At 36.1% G+C, this 14,666-nt stretch overlaps 1 pseudogene; it reads right to left on the reverse strand.

Annotated features, from left to right (window-relative positions):
- Positions 1–1,373: 1,373 nt before the first annotated feature.
- Positions 1,374–1,930, reverse strand: LOC137947730 (small ribosomal subunit protein uS11z-like; annotated as a pseudogene).
- Between the last annotated feature and the right edge of the window lie 12,736 nt (positions 1,931–14,666).

Here is a 14,666-nt window from a genome sequence, read left to right on the forward strand (position 1 = left end):
TATCTTCCAACACTCCTCCTCAAGCTAGTGGTCTCTTCAGGTAGCATAATATAAGTGAGAGTAAAATCACTCCTAGCCGTAAGACATTACTCCCTACTCTAGTCAAATAAATCATGTTGAATGTTGGACACACTCCCATTTTTTGTAGGTAGTGGGTCTATAGGCATTGCTCAGAAGTGTAATAAAACTCCTCCATCACCGTGTCCCTCCACAGGACACGACTCTCAAATGGTGATAGTAATAAATGCCAATTAAGGGGGGTAACGGGTAATCACCCATAAGATAATATTCTGGGGCAATCATGTGTTTTTTTTTCCTTCATTAGAATAATCAATGCTGACAACAATCAACAACTCAGAAGTCCTTCTTCAATAATAATGTTTCAGCCAAAGAAACATAATAACAACATCTGAAATGGGCATGGGCCCAATAACACATACCAAATAATGAAAATATTCAAAAATGACCCATAAAATAATCCTCAAATAGTCCATCACTAAATAAGAAAGTTGCACCAAATAATATGTTGGAACCATGTAATAAGCATCCTATACTTCAAGATAATAATCCAGTCGGAGACAAGGGACCGACTCGAGCTGAGTCAAGTAGTAGACCAATATAGCCGAGTCGTGGAAGAAATATGTATAGAACTCAGGACCCACACCCGTATGACTAAAGCAGAAAACGAGTGGTTTGAATCAGGTTGAACGAACGCGACTTGACCTAGGTTAACTTTGTAGAACAACAAACAGTTAACCCGAGAGAGAGCTCAAGTTCACTTGGGCAAAACCAAAACATTATGGTCCGAGTCGACATGACAGAGTCTGGTCCAAGGCTCGGGCAAGACTAGTGCCATCGCTTCCTAACTAAGGAAGTCTTTTAATTGAGAGAAATACAATTGTCTTCCTTGCGATCAAAAAGAGCGGGACAACAAAAACCTCGACAGAAACAGAACCTTGACAAAGATACTCCGCAAGCAATCGACAACAACAATGGAGAAAAGATCTCATGACGTTGGAAATACAATGAACCAGGCTTAGACTGAGCAGAGTCAGTACTGCGATGGCAAGCGACAATTATGGGAAAAACAGTAACTTCTGGGATTGACCAGAGAATTGACAGGTTGGATCAAACCAACCACAATTTACCAACCAAGCTCCACTAGAGAAAAATCCAATGGAGAACTTCTAGAAAAATAAAAATAAAAAATCCAATAGAGAGCTTTTCGAAATAAGAACCAGCATCATAATGTAATCTTCTTTAACAAATAATTTTCTGAGATAAACAACGTCTAGCCAACATCCAGTGTTTAATGAAAACTTCCTCTAGAGCTGTAGAAACGACAAAAGCAGCCGCATTAGTAACGAGGAAGGCTAAGTTTTCTGGAACAAAGGCTGGTGAAGCAGCACGGGTCGCAGAACTAGTTGGCGATAAGCACAAGTGTGTAGGGGAGGTTGAGCTAGTTGTGCCGACTGTAGTGGTGCAACCAATTGAGCCTTTACATGCAACACCTCCCTTTTTCTTCCACCCTTTCTATGGGTGCTATCAGTTGGCATAGGTGTGGCATCCTCAATACGACCAATTCTCATTCCAGAACGAGCAAGGGCCCTAAGAACATATTGTGCACCTGGACCAAGGGTCTTTGTCTTGTTTCCTCCAGTTGCTCTAAGCTTGATATGCAAAGCAGAAATTCCAAACTCCTTGCAACGTTGTGCAGCAAGCATGGCAGCAAATGGTGAAGACTCATTCCTATATGCTTTAACTTTCATTCCATCAGTAATGTGCACCATCGTTTAACGCCCAGACAAATCAGTAACGTGAATGAATGTATCATTGAATGAAGCAAAGAAGTGAGACACACCTCTCTCACAGTGGGACCATGGGTCACATTTTCCTCCTTCGGTTCCTTGGTCTTCCTTCTTCCACACATGATTTCCAACAGATCGAGCGCCTAGACTCGAAGTTCAAGAACCAGATGCTTCCACTTTCTCCCTATCAAACCTCTCATAAAAAAAACAACAACATGACAAAAAAATAAGCAAAATATGAGCAAAGGAAAAAAATAAAGGTTTTTTTAATCTTGAAAACTATAAATGTGAGTCCTGAAAATCAATGCTCTGATACCATGTTGATTTTTAGGACTCCTTGGATTTAACTCATGGAGAAAAAGGGAGAGAGACTCATTGGGAGAAAACGAAATGAAGAAGAGGTTATGAACTTATATCCTAACTCTCCCCCAAAGCTCAATTTATAGATTGATATAAATATAATATTATAATAATACCTCTAGAATTTAAACTAATTACATCAATGCCATCTCTATGAGATGACTCTTTATTTACCATTATGCCATCATTGTATGGGCTTGTGGGTCTTCACCTTGGTCTATGGCCCTTGAGCCATCTTCCGCATCTCTTGGATGTGTGAGCCTTTCTTGGTCATACGGGTTTGAGTCCATCTTCTAATACACTTGGATGTGTGGGCCACCCCTGGTTGTGTGGGTTTGGGCCCATCTTCTAACATAAGGCCAGTAATAAAAAAGTATACACTACAAGGAGAGATATATATATTTTTTTTTTATGCTCTCCAATTGATAGTCACCACCTAATAACTCTTGCTCGTGAAGTTTCACTAATAAGCTCTATTAGCTGAAATTTCACAACCAAAAGTGATTTTGGCTTTCTATAAGCCTATTGTAATGCCCAATTATGCAAGGGAAAACTCTCCCAAGAGATTGTACAACTAGATTATGACTCCATTAAGCTCTTTCCTTCTAGATTGAAGCTCCAAAACATCTCTTAAAAAATAATAATAATACATAAGTAAGAAGGCAAACTTACACCCTTTTGAATCGGAGAGATGACCTTCTCCTAGATAGTTCCAAGTCTCCAATGATTTGAGCAACATAGTTGATGTAGAGGAGCTTGAGAATATTAGGAATGTTGAGTGTTTTGAGAGAATGATGCGACTTTGGAAAATATATTGCTCCTTTTCTCTCAACATGGGTTTGTATGAAGATATCAATTGAAAAGGCTTTTAGAGTGCTTTGAATTGCTAATAAATGCTCACTTAGTGCTCCCCAATGAGTTTGGGGACCTATTTTAACTTTTCCTGCCAAACTAACAATTTTTTACTCGTTTACAAAAATATAAAAAACAATATTAATCTATCAATGGAAATGTATGATAGATCAACTATGTATAACAGCTATATTTTTCAAGTTTTCTAAGCTTGTTGATCAATTAGGGCATCAATCAACAAGTTTTCAACCTTTCAAAGAACTCATTGATTGATCAATCAACCCATTTCAATTGATCGATCATACTTTATAGAACTGGTTGTGTAGTCCTTGGGATTATCGATGATGCAATAAAGTATGATTGGTCATCCCGAATGTAGTATGAAAAAAATTATAAAGCATGATGTATCATCAAGTCTTCATAATCAATCTTGCTCCATTCCAATATACTATTTTGAATTCTAAGTATGACGAAAGCAAGACAAAGAGATTTAGCAAGTGTAAATCAGGTTTATGTATCATTTAAACATGGTTTTGGAAAACTTCATGCCCCAAAGCTCTAATGCTCTTGTGTACCTTAGAATTGAATTTTGGTGATTGTCTTCATGCATGTCTAGAGTTCTTGAGATATTTCTATATAGCTTGACTCTAGTCTACAACTCTTCAAGCTTTCCTTGTAGGCGCTTCTTTGAGACAACTTAACACGTCATATAGCTGGAGGTCTTGCATTGAATTTTTCAGTTTGTATGTATAGACTTTAATCTTGTGTTTATTGAAGGAAATGCATCTAAAATGTTTGAGTTGCAAATATTACCACAAATATGGTTAAGTTTTGTTATAATCAAAATATATATGAGGGTCAATTTAGGTCAACAATCTCCCCCTTTTTTTATGATGATAAAACCTAACTCATAGAAATTTAAAAACGTAACTCCACATGTAGATAAAATTCAGAATTTATGTGATAGTTGCTCCTTCTGAATTTGTGCATACAATTTTAATTTGTATTTTAAGTTAAGTGTTAGCCCTAGTGGCTTCTCAAGGGGGAGGGATGAATTAAGTTTTTACAATTTTAAAATAAGTGTGGTAATTTAAATTTAAGGCGATTGTAAAATAAAATTTGCACACACCACAATCAACACAAAGATGTTTTGGTATTGATGAACCCCTAGTATTATTTCACCACCCAAGAATCCTTAGTTGGAAAATTTCACTAATTCACTCTATTAGCTGGAATTTACACAAAAGAGATTTTGACTTTCCTTTAAGCCAAGTGTATGCTCAAATAACAAATACAATAATCTCCCATGAGATTTAGCAAGATTGTAGCTCTAGCAAGCTCTTCTGTCAAGAATTAAAGGTTCTAGATCAACCTATGAATAGAAATACAAAAATACAAAAGAAGAAAAACGTGTACCTTTTGTATTCTTTGGAGAGATAGCCGTCTCCTTTGGATTGGATTCACCAAGTCTCCAACTTTGAATCATGAGTAAAAATAATTTAGGAGCTTGATTGAATGAAGTGCATGGAGAAATTTGTGAGAGATGGGAATTTAGTATAAGTGGATGACACTTTTTTTTATCTAAAATGAACTTTGAAAAAAAAATCTAGTGATGAATGCTTTGAATAAGGTAGATTTACCAATAAAGGCTTAGTATCTTCTTTATGACACGTTTGGTGGGGTATATATAGCTTCCCCGAGCCAAACTAGTCATTATTTGGCTGTTTATAAAAAGCTGGTAACTCAATGATTGATCAATGTAAATGTATGATTGATCGATCATATGTAACGACTAAATTTTTATCAAACTTTAGGCTAATTGATCGGTGCAATTATTGATCAATGCTTGTCTAGCTAAATAAATATTTTAATTTGATCATTCAGTCCACCTTGACTAATTGATCATGCATTGATCCTACTTGTTATGCAAAACCATGTATGATCAATCAATGACAAGTGTCTGGTCGATCAAGCATCGTGTCCTTCATTGGCATACTTTTGTATAATCGATCAAATACAATTTGTATGATTGATTATGCTTTACAATGTTTAAATTCCTAGACAAGATTGATGCATCAGTTCTAGTTAAGTTCTATTTGAACGATGAATCACCTTGATAGGTTGATCATGTTTTAGATTTACAGCCAGTGCATATTCTAGATGATCGAGCTGCCAAATGCAGTTTTCAAGTCTAGGCTTCAAAGCAAGATAAAAGTGTGTCCTAAGTGATTCTAATATGTTTTAATGTTGGGTATGCATCAGTAAAACTTGTAAATAAGATATGAGAGTTGTTGTAATATATTGCTATAAATAAGATATAAGAGCTGTTGCAATAGACGTCTAGGAGAGGTAATGTTTGTTGTTGATTAAAAAATAGGAGGGCCACCAATATCTCATATGGCTGCTGCAAGAATAAAATTTTGAAAGATAAAATTACATCCCCAAGAAAGTGTTGGACACATGTGCAGTAAACTAGTAGGTGACGTCCTCAGTATTACAACAGTAAAATAAGTATGGAAAATCTGGTAATTGTAATCTTTAACCACCAGATTTATTTCAAATTGGGTAGTCCTAATAAGGAAAGTTTCTAATCCAAAAAACCTACGAATTCCTGACTGGAATCCTATCCAGATTTTGTATAAACAAATTAGGAAACTTTTCAAAGATAAACTTTCCTAGATTAGCAGCACTTTCCTAAATTAGTCTTCCAAAGATAAAAACTCTCTGGGATCAAAGAGGCTTTAGAACATGAGGTAAATCTCTATCCAATATACTAGAATTCATTCAGAATTTTGGAATTCAAGCAAAGCTTCTTGGCATACATCAAACAACAATTCGAGATGTCAAATCACAGCAATCAATGAACTAATATTACGGCAATTCAACCCAAGTATGTAGTAAAACAAGAGGTATCCAGTAATGATAGATTAGACTATTGATTTCCAGTGAATAATATCATTTACCAGCCATAGGGTGATAAGTGGCATAGAAACATTGTTATAAAGCCCCTCAAACCGATAACTTTCTTCCACAAAAAAATAGTTTTCATGAAGTAGGAAAAACTTCAAATTTTTCTCATAAATCTCATGAAAGAATCATAAATTCTGGATGAAAAAGATCAAGCATATATCTGACATTAATATATATATGAAATTCAAGCACAAATCGAAGAAGAAGACTTCAGCTCTTCAAATCAAAACTTGCACATTGGAGTCCTGAAATAAGTTGCTCCAATACTATGTTGTTTTCAGGACTCTATCATCTCTAAACTTTAAGGTGACTTGTGATGAGTGTGAGGAGGAAGAAGAAGAGAACAAAGAAGAAGAAGAAGAAATGAAGAGAAGAAGGAAGGAAGAGGAGAGGATGACTAGAGAAGAAAGGAGAGGGAGTATGTAGAGGAGAAGGAAGGGGAGAGGTTAGGGTTGTGATCAATGACCTAGTACTCCCCCTTGAGCTTTATTTATAGTGGTCATGAATAAATCAATTATAAGTATACCCTTCACCCTAATAGGTGTGAATAAGAGTAAAAAATAAAAGGGTTATTACAAGAATGTCATTTAAGATTGACTGTATCTTCCAACAATTAACAATTTTGTGTAATTACTAGATGTGTTGCATTGAGAGTGAGAAGGGCAACAATTTTTGTTTCTAGAAAAATCATATTCTAATTTATCCCATAAATCATTGGCTGGTTTACATGATACATAAGAAATAACTAATTCAGCACTCAAGGATCTAAAAATGAGTTCCATAGCTTTAGCATTTCCATCAACTCTTGTAGAGTCAAGGTCATCCTACTCACAAGCAGATTTTGGAATCAATCTTCCTTTTACATTTTGGGATGAGATGAAGGGTCCAATCACGATAGCTTCCCATATTTAAAATCCAACGGATTGTAAGAAAAAATCTGTTATTAATTTCCACCATTGGTATTGTGAAGTAATGAGCATGGGAACGTAGAAGAGATTGTGACTTTCTTGGAACATAATTTCTACCTGAGATGCCATTTATCTTTTTCAAAATCAAGGGGATTTAGGATGTCTTCCGGGGGGGGGGGAGTTGTTGGTTTTGGTCTGAATTGAGATATTCAAATTAAAAATGACTTTTGCGTGTGAGTCATACGTAAAAGTAATTCAAAGTAAAGAAAAAATCTACCCACCACAGGGACAAATAGATTTTTTGTTATCAATGTTTCCCTAGTGATAGTCACCGCCCAAGAACTCTTGCTTGGAAAATTTCTACTATTATGCTCTAAGAGCTGGAAAATTATAAAAGAGATTGCAACTCTTTTTGGCGACATGTAGCTCAATACATGAATTACACAATGCCAATCTTCCCAAGAGATAGCAATGATCGATCAATCCATGTGGGACATCGAACATGCATTGTAGTATGAAATGGCCATGTCCTTGATGATCAATCATGCTTTATATTGGCCGACACAGTTCTGGATGATCAATCATTACTAGTGGTAGATAGATCATTTGAATGCTAGTTTAAAAGTGTGCATTTTTTAAAGCATGAACTTTTCTCTCGAAGTGCTCTAGTATGTTATTAAGTTATGTTTATGATGATCCTAAACATGTTTGTATACAATTTATAATCTAAACCTCTGACTTCACAAATGTACTTAAGGAAAGGGGGAGTTTATAGTGCTCTCTTACAAAGGTGATTGAGTTTAGACATATGTCTATTACACTTGAACTCTAGTCTTCTCATTGTCTTCTTCCTTGTGGGTGCTTCTTCAAGAGATGTTCTTCAATTGTGCTTGAGGTCTTGAATTAAGTTTTGTTGTCATCAAAAGCAATGTGTTGCCCTAATTTTCTCTTTATGTTTGGGGACGACGTTGTTAGGGTTTTATCACTCGGAGCAAGATCATCGGAGAATGATCTTGAGTTGCAGCCCGAGAGAGGTTAAATAAAATCAATCTCTCATTAATTTCCAAAATTATTACATAATTTTGTTCTGAGTTTTTAATTTTTGAATTAATTTAATTTCTCTCTTAAAAAATTTAAGAGAAAGTCTTCTCCACCGATTGATGAAGAAAGTCAATGCCATCTAAGTGGGTTAAGGATGACAATTTGGTAATTGGTTGGCTTATTAGTAGTATGGAAAAGCATGTAGCAAACAATATTGTCCACTTAGAATCAACCAAACAGATTTGAGACACTTATACTAAGTTGTATTCTAGTACAACTTCTTTACAAAAGTCAATTGATGTATTGCAAAACATGCTCAATACTAAGCAAGAAGACAATATTCATGAACTTTTGGCTTAGTTTCAGGGTCTACTTCAAGAGTGGAAGATCACTCAACCATACTGCATCGATATTTCGGTTCAAGAGAGGCAAATGGAAGCTTTAGCGGCAGCAAATTGTTTGACAAATATCAAACGATACCTTGAAGTTCCTAAGATTCAATTTCTTAGCTCCTACGCACTACCATACTGTAATTAAATAAGTGCCACATTATTGTGAATCCCCAATCTCTCTCGTAATTCAAATAATAATGTTTCATTTGCTATGTATTCAGGTAATAGAGGTACATCGTCCTCCAACCGAGGCCGCGACTGAAATTCTAGAGGAGGCCAAATAAGAGGTGGTAGAACCGGTCCTAGCTACTCTCGCACAGAGTCTCGAATATGCATTTATTGTGGTGATCAAAACCACCTTGTGGAAACTTGTTGGAAGTTTCAAGGAAAACCGGAATGGCCCACGACTACTGCTTCCATTACCAATCATAAACGGAAAGAAAATGTTGAATTAAAAACCATGAAGATGACTCTCACTCATGAAGACTATGAAACATTTCAAAAAATAAAGTCATTCATGGGGTCTTCCCTTACATCTTTACGTACGACTGCTACCACTATTGCTTCAGGTATGTTTTCTTCCACTTCCTCCTATTCATCTTGGATAATAGACTTCGGGGCCTCTGAACATCTCTCTGGTAACAAACATATACTAATTTTTTAACTCCATGTATTCCTAATAAGTTTGTTACTATTGCTAATGGTACCCAAAGTACTTGTCAAATGATCATCTTCTATTACACCCTCAATCCCACTTCGAGATGTCTTATTTGTTCCTCAATTCTCTTTAAACCTACTCTCGGTAAGTCAGCTCAAAAAACATCTAAATTACTTTGTCACCTTCACACCCTCTTCTTGTGTATTTCAAGATCTAACAATGAAGCGGGTGATTGGTGGAGGCCATGAAATAGGTGGTTTGTATTACTTAGACTTACCTTCGTTAGTTGCACTTTCATCCTCTCCATCCGATGTGCAACTATGGTACAACCGGTTTGGCCATCCTTCTATATCTTCTTTTCGGCATTTATTTCCTTCTTTAAAGTCTTTGTCTACTTTAAATTGTGAGGTTTGTCAGTTAAGCAAACACAAAAGGAGCACATATTCTCCTCGTCGTACCAATAAAAGTGTTGCTCTCTTTCCTCTAGTACACTCTAATAGATGGGGGATCTTTGAGTGTCTCCAATATTCTCAAGTCAAAAGTTTTGTTACTTTTGTTGATAATTTTACTCGGTTTACTTGGTTATATCTATTTAAATAAAAATCTGACAGATTTACTATGTTTAAGGCCTTTCATGCTATGACATTAACCCAGTTTGGCAAGAAAATTCATGTACTTAGGTTTGATAATGTTGTTTAGTGAGTTTCAGTCCTTTTGTCAAGGTAATGACCACATCCATCAAACATCATGTCCCTACACACCACAACAGAATGGTGTTGTTGAAGGGAAGAACCATCATCTCCTTGAGGTTGCCCAACGCCTCCTCTACTTTACGAAGGTAACCTACTTTTACTAGCCTCATGCCATACTTACAACCTGTTGCCATATCAATAGGCTACCATCATCTGTACTTGGTCATATGACTCCATATTTTGTATTATTTCCTAGTGAAGACCCATTTTCTCTTCCCGTAAAGGTCTTTGGGTGTGCTTGTTTTATCCATCTCACATATCCTTAGAAAAGTAAACTTGCTCATTGCTCTATGATGTGCATTTTCTTGGGTTACTTTCACACCCAAAAAGGTTATGTCTATTACAATTCTACCCTTTGGTGGTTACTTGTGTCTAGGGGTGTGACCTTTTTTAGGACACCTCATTCTATTCCTTAAATGATGCTCCTCCGGGTCTGTCATTCCCTCCTACCACTCCTCGTCCATTTGTGCCTTTTAATGCCGATGTCACTACGCCCTCAAAGCATTGCCCGACACCACACTTGTGAAGTCTTTGGATCCTAACAAGGTAAGTCCTTCTTCCCCTATTCTATTTGGTCCACATTTTGATACTCGACCCATTGCTATGAGAAAAGAACCTCTTACTTGCACTACTTCTCATCCTATATCCAACTTTATGTCTCACCATCCATTGTCTTCCGCATATTATCAATTCCTTGCATCTATGTCTTCCACCTTTATTCTATTGTCCTATCAGAAGACCCTGAAACATCCAGGATGGAAGGCGGCTATGGATGAGAAAATACAAGTCTTATATGAAAATCAGACATGGAACTTAGCACCGCTTTCGACAGGTAAGAAACCGGTGGGTTTTAAATGGGTTTTTTTTTCATCAAACATAATCTGGATGGGTTCATTGCTCGCCTTAAGGCCCACCTCATCACTAAAGGGTACATTCAATGTTATGGAGTGGATTATAAGGAGACCTTCTCTCTGTTGCCAAGTTAAATTTGGTACATATCCTATTATCGCTTCCCGCTAACTTTTCATGGCCCATCTATCAACTCGATGTCAAAAATATTTTATTAAATGGTGATATACACGAGGAAATTTATATGATTCAATCACCTGGTTATGTGGTTGAGGGGGGGAGTCTGTATGCCGCTTAAAGAAGTCCATATATAGGCTTAAACAACCCCCTCAGACATGGTTTGATAAATTTCGCCAAGCACTACTACAGTTTGGATTTCGTCGGTGCTCAGTAGATCATTCGGTATTTATTAAAGATACCTCAAAAGGAAAGATATTATTGACTGTGTATGTTTTTTATATTGTCTTAATTGGTAATGATGTGAATAACATACAAGAAGTCAAAAACATGATTTGTCATGAATTTAAAACTAAAGATCTTGGACTTCTAAATTATTTTCTAGACATAAAAGTTCTTCAGTCCAATTATGAGATAATATTATCTCAGATGAAGTATGTCTTGGACCTCCTCGAAGAAACTAGAATGATGGGGTGCCACCTAACTGACACACCTATGCATACAAATATTAAATTATTTTCAAATTATAAAGACGATATTGATATTGGCAAATATTAAAGACTTGTGGGCAAACTTATCTACCTCATAGTAATTAGACCAGACATATCATATGTCATAAGAGTAGTGAGTCAATACATGTATAAACCACAACTTACCCATATGTAAAACCTGGGAAGGATATTACGATACTTAAAAGGAGCCCCAAGAAGAGGATTGCTTTATAAGAAAAATGGTCACTTCAACATAGAAGGTTTCTCAAACACAGATTGGGCGGGATCACCTGAGGACAGGAAGTCCACTTCTGGATATTGCATTCTTGTCGGAGGGAATCTAATTACATGGAGATGCAAGAAGAAAAATGCGGTTGTGAGATCTAGTGTAGAAGCAGGATACAGGGCTATGGCACGCACAGTTAGTGAACTCCTATGGATCAGGTCCGTTCTTACCAAATTAGGGTTTTATAAAGGAGGTTTTATGGGTCTATATTGTGATAACCAAACAACTATTCATATCACTTCGAATCCGGTCTTCAATGAAAGGACCAAACACATTGAGGTGGACTGCCACTTTATACGGGAGAAATTTCAAGAGGATATAATCTCCCTCAAACATATTTCATATCAAGAGTAAGTAGAGGATATTCTTACTATATCAGTTACGTTTAAGACCTTATCTTTTATATATGGCAAGTTGGGTATTTATGATATTTTTTCTCCTCTAGCTTGAGGGGGAGTGTTAGAAGATGGGATCAAACCCACACATCCAAGAGGTGGTATATTGGTAAATAAGAAGACTTCTCACAAAGATGGCATGAAGATGTAATTACTTGTTTATTTATGTCTCTTCTCTTGTAATGTTGTAACCCTAAAGGCATTGTAAAAACTATAAATAGAGGCCCTTGGCTAAGAGGTGGAGCGTAATTTTCTCTTCTCTTCTCAAATTTGCCAAACTCTCCTATCCCTTCTCTTGGAAGTCGACCTCTAAACTCTCTCTCTCTTTTCTCTCTTCTTCTTCTCCTTCTTCTCCTCCTCTCCCTCTTTGGCTCGAGATCATTATGAAGAAGTCCTAAATTCTACAGAGCTCTACTTTTTACCTTTTATTTATAGATTGTGAGGGTAAAAAACCTAATACATGAGTAATGAAAGGAACTTAAGTTATTACAAAAGAATATCTCATGCCACTCACTCACTTAATTTTATATAAGGCCACTATTTCCTTTAACATGGAGTTAACTCCTTTAACAAGTTCAGCTAAGAATCATTTTTTCTTTGTTCATGAACCATTCAAGAGTAAAATAATCAAATGCTTATATTTGCTATCATCAAAATCAAAGTGAATAGAGGAATCTTGAGCTTCTTCTTCGTCCCAAATCATCTTTGAGAACTTGATCACAAATCATCTTTGAAATCTTGAACAGTGAAAAAAAGGGTCCTAGACCCCTTGCTTTGATACCATATTAAAATCTAAGACCGTTGAGTCATATTCTATTGGCTTCGATGAAGAAGAAAGGACAAGAAAAAGGTGGAGAAGAGTTGTAGATACAAGCAAGAAAGAAGAAAAAATCAGAAGTGAGGAGATGAGAAGATAAGGGCCAAGTAGGAGAAGAAAGTTTTGTAAGAGGAGTGTTGAAAAGAAGATATGAAAGCCTCTTACATGACTCTCATAATAAGAAGTCTTACAGAGCCAAAATTATTATGGAATGAGGTCTCACAGAAGAGTTTCAGTTTAAAGGTGTTTTAGTTGTGTTAATTTTTTATTTATGTTAGGTTATTTAATTATGCTAGGACTTATTTTTAAGTCCTCTATTATAAATAGGAGTTCATGTACTCTTATTACAATAAGTCAATAATGTTTTTCTTTTTTCCATAAATTCAACAAGGAGCTCTAAAAAATTAGGGTTCGAACTCAACTCCTATTATTTATATATAACTCATAAAAATTAAGAAAAAGATTATCTTTAATATATTCTTTAACAACTTCTATATTTCTATACTCAGACTAGGATTATAAATTGACTATTATAGTAAATTAAGCTATATAAGTCTTTGTATGGGCATCTTTGTAATGGGATTAAGAGACAATTTGATGTAAGTGCCATTTGGCAACCTAAAACATGGTAAATTAACTCTAATGAAAGCACCTTAAAATTTGATAAACAATCCATAAAAGGAGATTGTGAACCACTATAAATCTCGTGTCTCCTATATTCGGACATTTGTATGTGCATAAGTTGTCACTTTAAAATCAATTTAGCACATTAAATTAATTAGAACCTTATAACAGCTAAGGGTTAAACCCAATATTTTTAAAAAGAGTCAAATTTAGCAATAAAATTATTAGGACATTTGTATGAAGGTACCCTACTTTTATTAGCCTCACGCCATACTTACAACCTGTTGCCATATCAATAGGTTACCATCATCTGTACTTGGTCATAAGACTCCATATTCTGTATTATTTCCTAGTGAAGACCCATTTTCTCTTCCCGTACAGGTCTTTGGGTGTGCTTGTTTTATCCATCTCACATCTCCTTAGAAAAGTAAACTTGCTCTATGATGTGCATTTTGTTGGGTTCTTTTGCACCCAAAAAGGTTATGTCTATTACAATCCTACCCTTTGGTGGTTACTTGTGTCTAGGGGTGTGAATTTTTTAAGGACACCTCATTCTATTCTTCGAATGATGCTCCTCCGGGTCTGTCATTCCCTCCTACCACGCCTTGCCCATTTGTGCCTTTTAATGCCGATGTCACTCTGCCATCAAAGCATTGCCCGACACCACACTTGTGAAGTTTTTGGATCCTAAAGGTAAGTCCTTCTTCCCCTATTCTATTTGGTCCACATTTTGATACTCAACCCATTGCAATGAGAAAAGAACCTCTTACTTGCACTACTTCTTATCCTATATCCAACTTTATGTCTCACCATCCATTATCTTCTGCATATTATCAATTCCTTGCATCTATTTCTTCCACCTCTATTCTGTAGTCCTATCAGAAGACCCTGAAACATCCAGGATGGAAGGTGGCTATGGATGAGAAAATGCAAGTCTTATATGAAAATCAGACATGGAACTTAGCACCGCTTCCGATAGGTAAGAAACCGGTGGGTTTTAAATGGGTTTTTTTTTCATCAAACATAATCTGGATGGGTTCATTGCTTGCCTTAAGGCCCAACTTACCACTAAAGGGTACACTCAATGTTATGGAGTGGATTATAAGGAGACCTCTTTGTTGCCAAGTTATATTCGGTACATATCCTATTATCGTTTGCCGCTAACTTTTCATGGCCCATCTATCAACTCGATGTCAAAAATGCTTTATTAAATGGTAATATACACGAGAAAATTTATATGATTCAACCACCTGGTTATGTGGTTGAGGGGGAGTCTGTATGCTGCT

This window comes from Aristolochia californica, unplaced genomic scaffold, assembly GCF_029961685.1.
Source record: "Aristolochia californica isolate CCGP_79_NKW_82.1479 unplaced genomic scaffold, dmAriCali1.0.hap1 SCAF_13, whole genome shotgun sequence".
In the NCBI taxonomy this organism is placed as follows: domain Eukaryota; kingdom Viridiplantae; phylum Streptophyta; class Magnoliopsida; order Piperales; family Aristolochiaceae; genus Aristolochia; species Aristolochia californica.